The sequence below is a fragment of the Erithacus rubecula genome, assembly GCF_903797595.1.
Source record: "Erithacus rubecula genome assembly, chromosome: 2".
NCBI lineage: Eukaryota > Metazoa > Chordata > Aves > Passeriformes > Muscicapidae > Erithacus > Erithacus rubecula.
Window position 1 is genome coordinate 83,434,318 of NC_136685.1, and position 12,927 is coordinate 83,447,244.

Genomic DNA, 12,927 nt, shown 5'->3' on the forward strand with positions numbered 1-12,927 from the left:
TGCTACTCTGCTGATCCTAGTATTTGATGAATAGTTTCCAAGGATATTGCTCTGGATTCAATATTTCTACCTCTAAACACATTGAAACCTTGAAAATGCAATTACCTTCCTAGGCAACATTCCCCATTTTTTATCAGGCGAGTCATCATATAGATTGTATACATTTCTATAAAAGACTTTGCAGCAATGCATTAAAATTGGCTTTGAGCAGTGTGACAGTATGGAGAGGGGAAGGAGCTGGAGATTATCTTGCAAAGAGCATGTGTTCCCATATCTTCAAAATGTGCAACTTTTAAAAATAGTAATGCAGAAATTGCTCTGGAAAGCATGCCTATAAGAGGGAAGATATCCTTGTTTCAAAGACGATTTTGAAGCATCAAGCCCTGCCCAGTATTCTTTTCCCTATATATATGGGGTGCTATATCTGTTGAAAAACTCACAGAAATTGTCACACCCTAGGAGATGAAGAAGACTTCCAAGACATTCTGTGCAATTCTGTTCACTAAAAGGTACCTGGTTCATGCAGCAATTCTCCCTATTTAACCCATCCAGGCCTCCTACATTCCCAGACCGGGAGGACTAGAGGATTTTGGTATGGATATGGGACAGCTGCCCTAACTGTAGTTGAAAGCCAACTACCCTAAAGGCAGCATCTGGCTGTCTGCTGCCTGAAGCAGTGTGCCTTAAAACACCTAATGCCATATTTTTGAAATGTTTTTAAAGTATTCCTACAAAGACAGTCCTTGTGAGAAACCAGATGCAAACAAGCACTTGGGGGATTGTGAAGATCCTGATGGGCTCCTGTCTACATCTGCAGAAGTTTTTGAATCTGACCTCAAGACACCTTGAGGTCAAGTAAATGTGCTTTGCTAAATGTGACAGTGATTTTGTGAGCTGTGGTACAATGTGACCTGTGGCCTATGTGATTAAAAAAAAGTAGCTGCTGTTGCCAGATGTTCCACGTGTCTCCCCAGGTCTCTTATTTAAAGTGCTGGCAGCAGCTACCCACCAGCAGTCCAGCACCCAGTGGGCCAAATTACTATTTCTGTACTCTTGAAGAGCTGTAATGTTGCTGCATTTATCTGAAGTAGTTTGAGGCCATGCCCATGATAGCAACTAGGGGGTGAATAGTTCCAGGTATGTAACAGGTTCCACTCAAATCAGTAAAGCCTGTTCTGTGATTTTTTTCATCTCACAATCATTATATAGTTCAAGAACTATATTGGGCTTGCTCTTGAAAAGTCCTACTGGCACTCCCAGCATCCGTCTTTTCATCACACCTTCAATGTAGATCTAAAATTAGACTCTGTTCCTGAAATGAATGTATTGCTCTTCAATACACAAGATGCAAATTGAACAATAAATTCTTGTCTCAGCATGGAATGAACTTGAGGTAGGATAGGAAGTTTTATGTTTTGCCACATCTAAAATAATAAAGAAAATAATAGAAATTATTTTCCATGCTATCAGCTTGAAACTTATAGCAATTTACTGGCTCACAGAGTAAACTTAGCCTGATAGGAGAACTATAGGTAAGATACTAAAATAGGTAAGAGAGGGATAAAACTCTAAATAAATATTTACAATAATTTAACCCAAAGTACAAATCTAGAAGCATTATCACTTTTTTAAAAAGACTTATGAATAGGCACAAACTTCCACATACTTGATATAAATGTCTAGACCTTATTTTATTTGAGTGAATTCATGTCTATTTAATAAGCAGAATGGTGCCAACAATTTTATAGAGAGCTCCACATGTTTTTTTTTTTTTCCCTCTGGAATGTCTCCAAGCAAGTCACACTCTTAAAAAAAATATTTGGCCCTCATCCTGCAAAGCCTTGTGTATGTGTCAAGTTTTACATGCTGTGAAGAGCCTCATTGATTTAAATAGCATTAGTCACTAAGTAAAATGTTAAGCATCTGCACAAATTTCACCAGGTTCAGAACTTTTGTTTTAAATTTATTTATTTATGTGTTCTCCATCTTCCTTTTGGAAGAGCCCCTACTGTCCATTGCTCTGTTTTTTGTGTATCCAACACTTTCTACAGCAGTTCTAGTATTACCCCAGCCCAGATTTGCTGGAACATTTCACAAGATCCTGTGAGCTGTGGAAGAGGAAACTGCAAGTAGGAAACTTACCCAATCTATAATTTTCATGGATCAAGAGTGCAATACTCGACCCTTTGAGCACTATTAATATATTCCTGCAAGTTACTGACAGATAAAATTTGATCAAAAAAATTGTCTAAAATCCACTCAGAAGGATGTTCCTCACCATGAATGCCATTAACTTTCATTTTTAAAAAGAGTTTCTAGTGCTGTTCCCCAAAAAAAATTCAAGTGTGACTTGAGAATGATACAATAGAGTACCATCTTCCTGAGTTCACAGAAGATTATTCCAGAGTCTCTGCTGCTGCCCAACATCTTCTCAAATTGCAAAGGGGTGAAAAAACCTGATGTGAGGAGACACTTTTCAGATTTTGCCATGTAAGTCCTACAGAATGACAGCAAACCTAACATCTTCCTGAAGTCCTTGAGGTGACAGTATAAGCTATTTCAGAGGTCTCCACTGTCTATCTTGGATCATGCTCAAGTTAGAAATCTGAAAGCAGTGATTTATAATTACCATCTGACTGCCATCCATTTGGAACATATTACAGGAACTGTGGGAAAGACTGATACAGTTTAATTTAGGGACATTCTTACTGACTTTTACTTTCCATTCTATGTTAGCTCTGATTAAGAGTTTCAATTTCAAGACTGTGCTAAACATGTCTTAGCAGTAAAATATGCCAAGAGTGAGAATGAATTATCTAAATTTTATCCTTTTTTAAAGGTCAGGATTACACTCCTATTTTATCTAGAAAACATTTCACACATTTTATGAGCACAGTGTATTGAACAGAATTAAGCTGATTGACAGTGGCACATCTAAAGACATTACACACCTGTCTAATTAATTTAACATGTCAGATAGATGTTCTACTCTGGTATACTTCAAACAGGGTAAGAGATTTAGATATATCAGGTGTAGATCATTTTCCACTGTCAAACAATAGGTATAACTTAAGAAACAATATAGAAACAGAAGGCTTTACATGCAAGTACTTCCCCTAGGAGTTGTATAGGGGAGCCAACATGTGATTTCTGAAGATTCAGTGACATCTGGCTCCACATTTTTCCTGTACGTGATATTTGTCATATAAAGTTCTCCTTTCTGATATTTTTTGACTGCTAAACCTAATACCAGGATTTCTGTCTGAAGGACTTTCTTTTTCATGTCTGTTTTCTTGTACATGGTTTGTTTTGTTGGTGGGTTGCTTGGTTTCTTTTTCTTTTTTTGTTTTTCTTTTTTAATTAACCTCTGCTGCAACAGAGTAGGGACCAACCACTGCTCCAATACAAGTCCTTTCCAGAGACCTGTGTGAATAAATGATCTTTTCACTCAACCTGATGAAGGAAGATAAGTAACCATCTGCTGCTATATTAAGCATGTATTTCATAAATAAGAGTCACATAAATGGGCGTATGCACATGAGCATGAAGGGAGAGGTCAAAACACTGTTCTAGAAGATAGTGGTGTTGGGTGTTGGGTATTACAAGTTGATGCAGCAAGACATGGACTTCTACAAGGGTGAAGGAAGAAAGGAGCAACAGTGTAGGAAGAAAGCTGGAGAGAGGAGGGTGGGAGTAAAAACCAGGCTGCACAGGAAGAGTGAAAAGTGGGTGAATGAACTAAAAGAGAAGCAGCAAACAAGAGCAGTGGGGCAGCAAATGGAGGCTGATGCAGAAATAACAGAAGCTGAATTTTGGAGTTCAGGATTGTGAGTTATGTTCAGATGGACAAGGGCCCCTCTCAGTGCTAGGAATGCAACTCTAGACAGTGGGAGAAAATAAGGCATTTGAGGGCTTTCTGATCTCAACCTTAAATGGATGCTTCAAGGAGGAAAAAAATTTTAAAATGCTGAGGGAAACAGAAAGAAACAATAAGGCAAGGTGGAATAGGAGTCAAGCCTCAATGTGACTTGTGATTTTATTTCAGGCTGCTTGCCAACACATTTTATTTATTTTTCTGGTTACTACTGGATAATGTAAAAATGTGTGTCAAATTGTGACCAGTCAAAGGTGATCAGAAGGCTTTCAGTCCTTAGCAGGGAAAAGGTTCTGCCACACCCCAGGTTAAATATTTTATATGGCCAAGGGCTGTCTGTGAGTCCAAGGGAGAATTCAGCTAGAGCTATGTGAGGTGGAGGTGGTCTCTGATAAAGATACCAGATAAAAGTGAAGGGCAATCTGGAAACTGAGCCTGTAAGTGTCAATGTCATCTGTAGCCTAACATTATACTGAAATAAAATACATTTATAAATTACTCTTCCAGCCTTCAGAAAAACTCAGATACCTTGATGCCCTTGAGTATGGCAGGTCTTCCCAGCTGCTGCTGCTCTCCCAGGGGGAGGGAGGCTGTCTGATCTGAACTGAGACCCTGACTTGTAGTAATGGCAGCAGGGAGCCTATTTCAAGCTGTTTTACCCCAGATATTGTCTTTATTCCTTAACTCAGCACCTTTAGGAGTGAAAAGGAAATTGGTGAATGCACTTTGGGTCCTGTCACTGAGCTTCATGGCTTAGGGCTCAGGCACAAAGGTGCTGCAGCATCCATCTCCCTGAGGCATGGGCTCATCTAGCAGCCTCTGCTGCTAGAGCAGGAGACTTCCAGAGTCAGTACTGCAAAGCCAGCCTGTGGAGCAAAGGAGAGATGGAGAGAGTAATTTCACCCCCTCTCTCTTCCCTGTTGTAAAATTATAGTGCATGGGCAAGTCATTTTCATAACTCACTACAGATTATCTGGTATTTAATAAGAGTTGCTGGTTTTGCTTTCCAAAGAATTGACATGTTGCAGGATTGTCAACTGGAGCCAATCTATTGCAAAGATATCCCATTTCACATTGCTGACTAACACACCCGTCTCTCAGTGGCACTGTTTCTGATCCCTTCTGTTTAACAGTCAGATTGATTTTCATTCTTTATTACTATTTCTTAAGTTTTATGCAGTTCACTGCTGTAAATCCAAATAATCTCCATCTGGAATATCACTTTGGCTCTCTTTTTTCATATTACTGGGAACTCAGTTTCAGTTTTGTTAGTGTTTCAGTTTAACTCTGCCTTTTCCCCCCCCCCCCCCCCCCCACCAAATTTTGGTAGTGTGTTGCTGGAGGGTTGTTAGCTGAGTTTCTTGGTGGGTTGCATTAGCTTCTCATTCTGATTTAAAGGTACCAAAAGCTAAAAGTTAACAGATTATGTCACAGCAGAGATAATTTTTTTCGAAAAACAGGAATTATGCTTGTAATGGATTCCTTTTTTGTCCTCCTAATACTTGCTGTGTATTTGTGAGGGACAGTATCAAGATAACAAGTTTAGATATGAACTTTCACAACTGTGCAGTTGTTTTCTCAAATCTCTGTAACTCCTTCGTGGAAGTGGAATGCCTTTTACCCTGCTCCAGTATTTCTGCAGTTTCATGTCTCAAGAAGTTTAAAAATTATTTTCATTTAATAGTGATAATGTGGATTTCTATAGAACTTCACTTGTCTTTCCATAAGATGGTTTTCTTTCTATTATTCTTTTCCCTTGCAAATGTGAGTGGTATCTTAGAACAGACTTGCCTCTTTATCAAGTGTTCAATTAAAAACACCTAAAGACTCCTCTTTATGATTTCTGCACATGCAGAGCAGAAAGCAATGAACTGATTCAGGACCAGGTTCTGTCCTCTTTTTCACAGTAGATCCAGAGATCTCTGCTGACTGCTCTGGAGTTGTGGTGCCTTAGTTCACATGAGGACAGAATTTCTGCTTTAATGTGTAGCCAGCAGCACAGTTCTCTTATTGTCAGGAGGATGTTAATTCCTATTAGTGTTTAAACTTCGCTTTCAGAATGGTTACAACATTATCAGATTTTTTTTAAGTGTGGTCTGAATTTACTTAGATAAATTAAGGTGTTTCACAAAGTGTTGCAGAAATCCATTACACCATAAAATAAAGACAATTGATTTGTTTAAAATTTCCCTTCAAATTTGAATGCATTTGAAATCTCTTTGACTGTCTTGGCTGTCCTTTCCCACAGTATAGAATTAGGGTGCTATTGAAGCAAGTTGATACCTACTGGTGCAGCAATCAAAGTGTCTCTGATATGAGGGATTAGCTGTAGGTGTCTTAACCTTTTTCCCCTTCTTTGGGCCTAAAATACAGCAGATTCATAATCTGTTCAGGGAGCTTTCTGTAATATGGCTGAAATGTGTTTTACAATAAAGTGAGCCAAGAAAAGGACACAGAAATTATTCTTCTTATTTTCAATTCATTTAGCACTGCTGTGTGATTTGAGATTCTCTAGCAGAAAAAAGACTCGGTTTGCTGATGTGACTTCTGTGATCTGCAGTAAATATTGTCAAAATTGAAAAGGAATTTCCTTTCTCTTTGAATTTTCCATAGCCTACTCTTATTCAACACTGTAGATTTCATTCTAGGCTTCTGCATGTAAGTTAAAGAAATCCTGTCCCAATAAATGGAGCTTCTCTTCAGCAAGAGGGACAATGAGAGAATACTTCCCACCCACTCCCCAAAGTTACACTCCTTTCTTTTGTGGGGCCACAGCCCTTGGGTTTACCTTGAGGGTTTCAGGGAAACAGGAGAAGGCTGGCCTGGGGATCCTTGGCATGTGCCATTTCAAAGGCCAGGCTGGGTGTCTCTACTGGAAGTGGTGGGCTTGATGAAATCAAGGGAAATCCAGCTGCCTCTGCCATGCCAGAATAAGACAAGATGATCTGCAATGACTCTTTCTGGCTGCAGGACTTATGAATAAATGAAGTGATTAAGAGACAGAAAAAACCCCTTTTCTTAAGGAGTCCTCTTGCACAGGAGGAACAGTGATTATGTTCATGTGCAAGAAAAGCAGAGTTAGAGAGCTTAAAGGACCTTCACATTATTTCCCAAGATCTGCAAACTTTGCTTTCTGTTTTTTTTCAGGTAAAGGTTTTCCATTGAATTCATCTGTAATTTGAACACATCTGGCACCTTTTATTATTTTTGTCTAGTAATTACCTTCTGCTTCTGACAGAGCAGTACTGGCACAGCACTGACACTGTGGCTGCAGGATTCCCATGTGCCACTCATTCTGTCACAACACATTTTTCTACCTCTGGAATGTTTTTCAACTCTTATTGACTGCTCTCATTTACAGTGGAGAGACAATTAAAAAAAGTTGTGTGTTCTCCTATCATATGTTTGCTTGCTAGAAAGACTTATTCCTTATATTGTGATATTTATGAAAACGAATTAAATTTGCTTAAGGAAACATATGAGTTGCATTATTGTTTTTAAGAGTTGCAATGATTTAAAGAAAGTATCTTTTTATAGCTCTTAGGCTCTGAAGGAGCATAAGTTTTCCATAAAATAATGCTTTATTTTTCAAAAAGAGTTGGTTTTATTCCCCATGCCAAAAGCTAAGACATTTGAGAAAGTGAAAATCTTTTTCTATTTTCATTGGAAAAGAATTTCCATTTCTGATGATATATGATCTTACAGCTTTGTAAGGTGATATTAGCCTCTATTATTGCTAACATTTACTTTGGAGAAAAAGTCAGCAGGGAGGACTATGGGGCTTAGCAAGAGAGTAGAGACCATTGTAACTACATTAATTGTTCTGGCACTTCTAATATTTCTTCAAATAAATTCATCTTAGTGCTACAGATCCATTACAGTTAAATGTCAGTCAGCTTTACAGTGTAATGTGGCTTTAGGATTTAGAATGACACCACATGAAATTGTTTCTCAGACCACTGTATTTTTTTTTTAAATAAAACTCATTGTTTAGATAATTATTGACCTTGTCTCTCCATGGAGATTTGCCTTTTTTAATAACAATGCTGCCTCCACACTTTTCAGATTAGGGCCATGCATAGGGCTGGGCATCTCAGCCCCAGCCTTGTTTAGTGTGAAAAAAAGAAATTTCTGGGATGAAGTGGAAACAATTAAATGGGAGGAATTAACTGCAGTGAAATGAACAGAAATGAAATTATACTCATGGAAATCTCGAGATATTTACTTTCATACAAATAAAGAATTTTCATAAAAGGAAATGAAATGATAAATCAATAAATGAAATTAAATAAAAAGAGAGGAAAGGAAGTAGAATATAATTAAATGAAACTGAAAAAAAAGAACATTCTGAAATCAAAACAATTAAATGCAATAGAATGAATGGAATTACACTAGTGTAATGACCCAAACCTTTATGAAATTATACTCAGGGAAATCTCCAAGTTTCATGTCTTTTTTCATGAAAATTCTTCATTTTATGAAAGGAAATGAGATGGGAAAATAAGGAATGAAGTGAAATGAAAAGACAGGAGAGGAAAGATATGAAATAAAAGGAAATGAAATTAAATTAAACTAAATTAAATTAAATGAGAAACAAAGAAAATTCTTAGAAGTTATTTTTTTTATATTGAATGGAAGAAAGTGCAGTATAATGACCCTAACCTTAATGAAATGATACTCATGAAAATCATGAGATTTCATTTCATGAAAGGAAATGAAATTAAGAATTTTAATTTCATGAAAGGAAATTAAAGGAGAAATTAAGGAATAAAGTGGAATGAAAAGACAGGAAAGGAAAGGGAATTCAATTAAATGAAACTGAAAAAAAATATAATTCCTAGCAGAAGTTATATAAATGGAATGGAATGGAATGGAATGGAATGGAATGGAATGGAATGGAATGGAATGGAATGGAATGGAATGGAATGGAATGGAACTTAGTGAAAGGATACTCATGGAAATCTCAAGATTTCATTTCCTTTCATAATATGAAAATTCTTCATTAAATGAGAAAACAAGGAATGAAGTCAAATAAAATTAAATGAAATTAAATTGGAAAAAAAAAGAAAATTCTGAAATGATTTACAGGTGTTCTAAGCCCTTTTGTGACAGCAGCTGGAGTCTGCTTAGTAGATGAGAAGACAACAGATGCTTCTGATTAGGCAACTGAACCTCAGTGTTTCCACAGCATGTGCTTCAGGAAGGAGTTTCTCTTTCCTTGGAATATTTGATGGAATTTGCCAGAATCTGAACTATTACAGCTAGAAAGTTACTCACAAACTTTGAATACAACCCTCTTAGTCCTATTTTTTTGTCAGCTGTAATCCTGTTTAGTGGTCAACTTGAAATAAAGGACATAGAATGTAACATGCAGCTACAGTCAAGCTATGTAAGAATTCTGCATTATTTTTTTACACTCATAAACATTCAGGTTGCCTTTACAGTCCATATACCTATCCTAAAGTGTTAAATTCCCTGAATGCAAACACTAAGCAAACAATCTGGAGGTATGAAGGGTGTGGGGAATGCTACAGACATCTGTGGCAGTGATAAAAGGAGTTAAGTACTTTGCTCTGTCTTCAGTTTCCTGATGACAGGAGTGGAAAACAATTACCATTTTTCCAGTCAAATCCTAAGTTTGTTGTCTTGGGAACATTCCTTACAGATGACAGAACCAGAAGAAACTATCCTACCAGATGTTCTTCTAGCTATTCCATTACTTATCTCTCCTGCCACTTGGAAGACTGTCTATTTGGTTTATTAAATATTACAGCTTACTGCTTAAAATACCATTCAGCAGGAATGCTGTGTTCAGCAGAACTGCTATGTTATCCTTTGTTCAGCTCTGATCTGACAAGGTCATTGTTTAAGGAGTGTAGGCACATAAAACCTTCAAGACACAATAAGGCAATAAACTGTTCTCTTTTTCCTATCAGCTGCAAAATCTGCAGGATGATTGACAATTATAAACACCACAGGAGGTGAGCTATGAGATCCCTTTTAATACTGAATTCTGATGTATGCATTCTGTATTGGAGTCATGGTCTCTCTAGCAAAGAGCTGAGTTTAGCAAATAAATTGGAACATATCAAATGTTCCATTCTTAAGGCTCCATTGCATCTTGCTCTTGCTAATGGTCACTCAACATTAGTGACTTTCCCCCCTGCCTTTCTCTTCTGTTTCTGCATCAGACAGAAAAAGCTAATTTTTGTCTTTAAGATTTCTGGGCAGCTGGTGAACTTCTTAAGCACTTTATAATAAAGTATAAACTCCTGTCCCCGTGCTTCTTAATGACACACAGTTTGGTGAGAAATTTATCTTTCATAGGATCTCACATTCTATATTGGTCTGTACTTTAAAATACCTGTGATACAACATTTAAACAGGTTAACTGCATTTGGTTCTTACTGTTTCTTTACTGAGACAAAGCAATACAGTGATTAAACCCTATGCCATGATCTGTGTATGACAAAAAACAGAGTACAAGTGCACTCTTCTGAATTAGCTCAGATTACCTTTGTTCTGATGAGAATGAGTGCACTGATCCAGGACAGAAGTGAGAAATGGGTGGACAAAGGCAGCTGGTCATTGTCCAAGATAGGTACTCACAGGTTCATAGTCAGGCACAAGAGATTCCTGCCACCACTGCAATTTGCATATCCAGAGGCAACCAAGGCATGCCAGCTCTAGGGGAAAAAAAAGGATAGGCATATTTTTAAATTGATGGGAAAGGTCATGTATAGCTGTCACTCCATCTGAGCAAAGTAAATACAGGTTTTCCTGAAGTTTGACAGCATTAACAAGACTAGAGATCCATAGCTGGAAGGGATTTCCTGGTATCATTTACTCCATTCTCCAGCATCAGCACAGAATAATGTCTATCATGCTATTCCTGACATATGCTTATTTATTAACAGCTGCCAGTTGAGGTGATTCTGCAGTAATCACAAGCAGCATTCCCCCATGCTACTTCATTGCCCTTCTAATCTGACATTTTTTCTAACTGCTAATCCAAATCTTGTTACAAACTAAAGTAATTATTTCTTAACTTTGTACCTGCAGTAGTACAAAGCCAGTTGAACCATCTTATGAAAACTGAAAACATACTGAGCAGATTCCTATAATTTCTCTTTTCTCAGTTCTCTTTTTTTTTCAGCCTAAATTCTTTCTATCCTTTCTCACAGCTCAGAATTTCTGAACTGCCTGACAGCTTTTCTCTCAGCTCTCTAGTTTTTCATTATTTTAAAAAGAATGAAATGCCCAAAATGGGGTTCTCTATTCCAGATGTGGAAGAAAATCACAGTGCCAAACAGACCCCAAAAATTATCTTCTTTGGCTTTTGTGTGGTCCTGTTATTAAAACTTCCCAGAACATTGTTGGTTTTGCAATCCTGCCACGTCAGTGACTCGTGTTCAGCTTGTGACCCATGTAACCCAGGGTGCAGAGAGGGCTGTGGCAAGCCCTGCTTAAGGGTCCTGAGCTGACTCTGAGGGAGAGATGAAGACAGATCACAGGGTAGATCATGTCATGTTGTGACAGGGAAGAGGGCCTCAGGGCCTGTATCCACCAGCCAAAACCCAACCAGACACAGCTCAAGGATAATGCTGTCAAATAGTTTGCAGAGACTGGGTGCAATCAGTCCCAGAGGAAGACCTGCCCCTGGTGTTATGAGAGATCCTTGCATTCATCAGATCATTTAATACAATAAAAAGGGACTGAAACAAAAGTAAATGGAGTCCATGGTTAGAGGGCAGTGGGGAATAGAGATGTCAAGCACATGCAGGCCAGCTGACATACAGGTCATGGGTGTCAAGACTGTCATGCATATTCCTTTCACCCTCAGTGTGCTGAAGAAAGACCAGAGGAGGGAGTTCACACCACTAATGGTGTGCTTTTCTTCAGGGGGCTTCTTCTCACCTTGCTTCCACCTCCAAATTAGTAGAGGGTTCATCCCACCTAACATCTAAAACTGGTGTCATATATAAGCCCCTTTTGGATTCTTTTGTAGTCTGGGAATAAAAGAACTACCTTTCGAGCCCTGGATTCACCCCATTCTAAAAGAAATGTCTTAGAGACAAAGGATGAATCATCTCCCCCTCATCTGAATGTGCTGTCTCTCTCCATTGATCAGTCAGGGAGTGACTAGGTCAGCCTTAGGCCAGCTGTCAATTATTTGACAGCCATGGAAAGGCAATCACAATTATTTCCTTAATGAGTGGCCAGACTCTCTAGTCAAGCTGATTGCTTTTCCAGAAAAGCACTCATAATCTGTTCCATGCATAAAATGCACTATATCTATGAGAATTCATAAAATTTACTTTAAATGCTGAATATCCTCTCTGTTTTCTGTCTTCCACACATCCTCTGCCTCTAGCTCTAGTTATCTATAGCAGATTGTCTTTTCCCAGCCATTCCTGGCAATACCTCAATAACCAGCAGCTGGGTCACATTCATGGAGTCACAAGAACAAGACAAAACTATCAGTTAAAAATTGTATCTTCTCTCCCTGGCTTTCATTGGCCTGGCATAAACTGATAAAGGGATGTCATTTTTTTTTTTTTTTTGCCTGCCCACATTTCTCACAGCACGTAGAAGGAAGTGCAATTTGCTGTCACAGCAATTTTTCCCTTTCACACTTGGCTAGCCAGACTGTGCATTTCACACAGATCTCTTCACTCAGTTGCTGCAAGTAATGGCCCTGAGGTACCAGAAATCAGAGACTGCTTTGCTAGCAGCCATGGAATTCTATGCTAAAAAATACACACTTTACTCATCTTACTAAAACAAATACTTTGGTAGAAAACTCATGAAATGTAAACTGTTGACAGAAAGGTTTTGCTGGCAGGTTTTTGTAGAGTAGCCCAAGTACTAATACATACATTTATGTGTATCTTTGGTTCTGTTTCTGCCAAACTTCATGCAAGAAATGTAAGGTAAATATCAATCCCTAGAGAGAGGGATAATTAGCAGCTAAATGTGGAATGGAAAGGGCTGCTGTTATGGTTGGGTCAGAAGCTGGGGAACAGCTCTAATCTAGAGCAGAAGCAGAAGAT

The 12,927-nt window shown here is 38.2% G+C and overlaps 1 protein-coding gene across 1 annotated transcript in view; it reads right to left on the reverse strand.

The window, feature by feature from the left end:
• The window catches only part of SOCS5 (suppressor of cytokine signaling 5), a 53,021-nt gene extending 42,467 nt beyond the window's left edge, over window positions 1-10,554 (reverse strand). The window contains exon 1 of the mRNA XM_079298006.1: window positions 10,390-10,554. The gene's annotated coding sequence lies outside the window, so the exon portion shown is untranslated. The remainder of the gene's footprint in view (window positions 1-10,389) is intronic.
• Window positions 10,555-12,927: the final 2,373 nt, after the last annotated feature.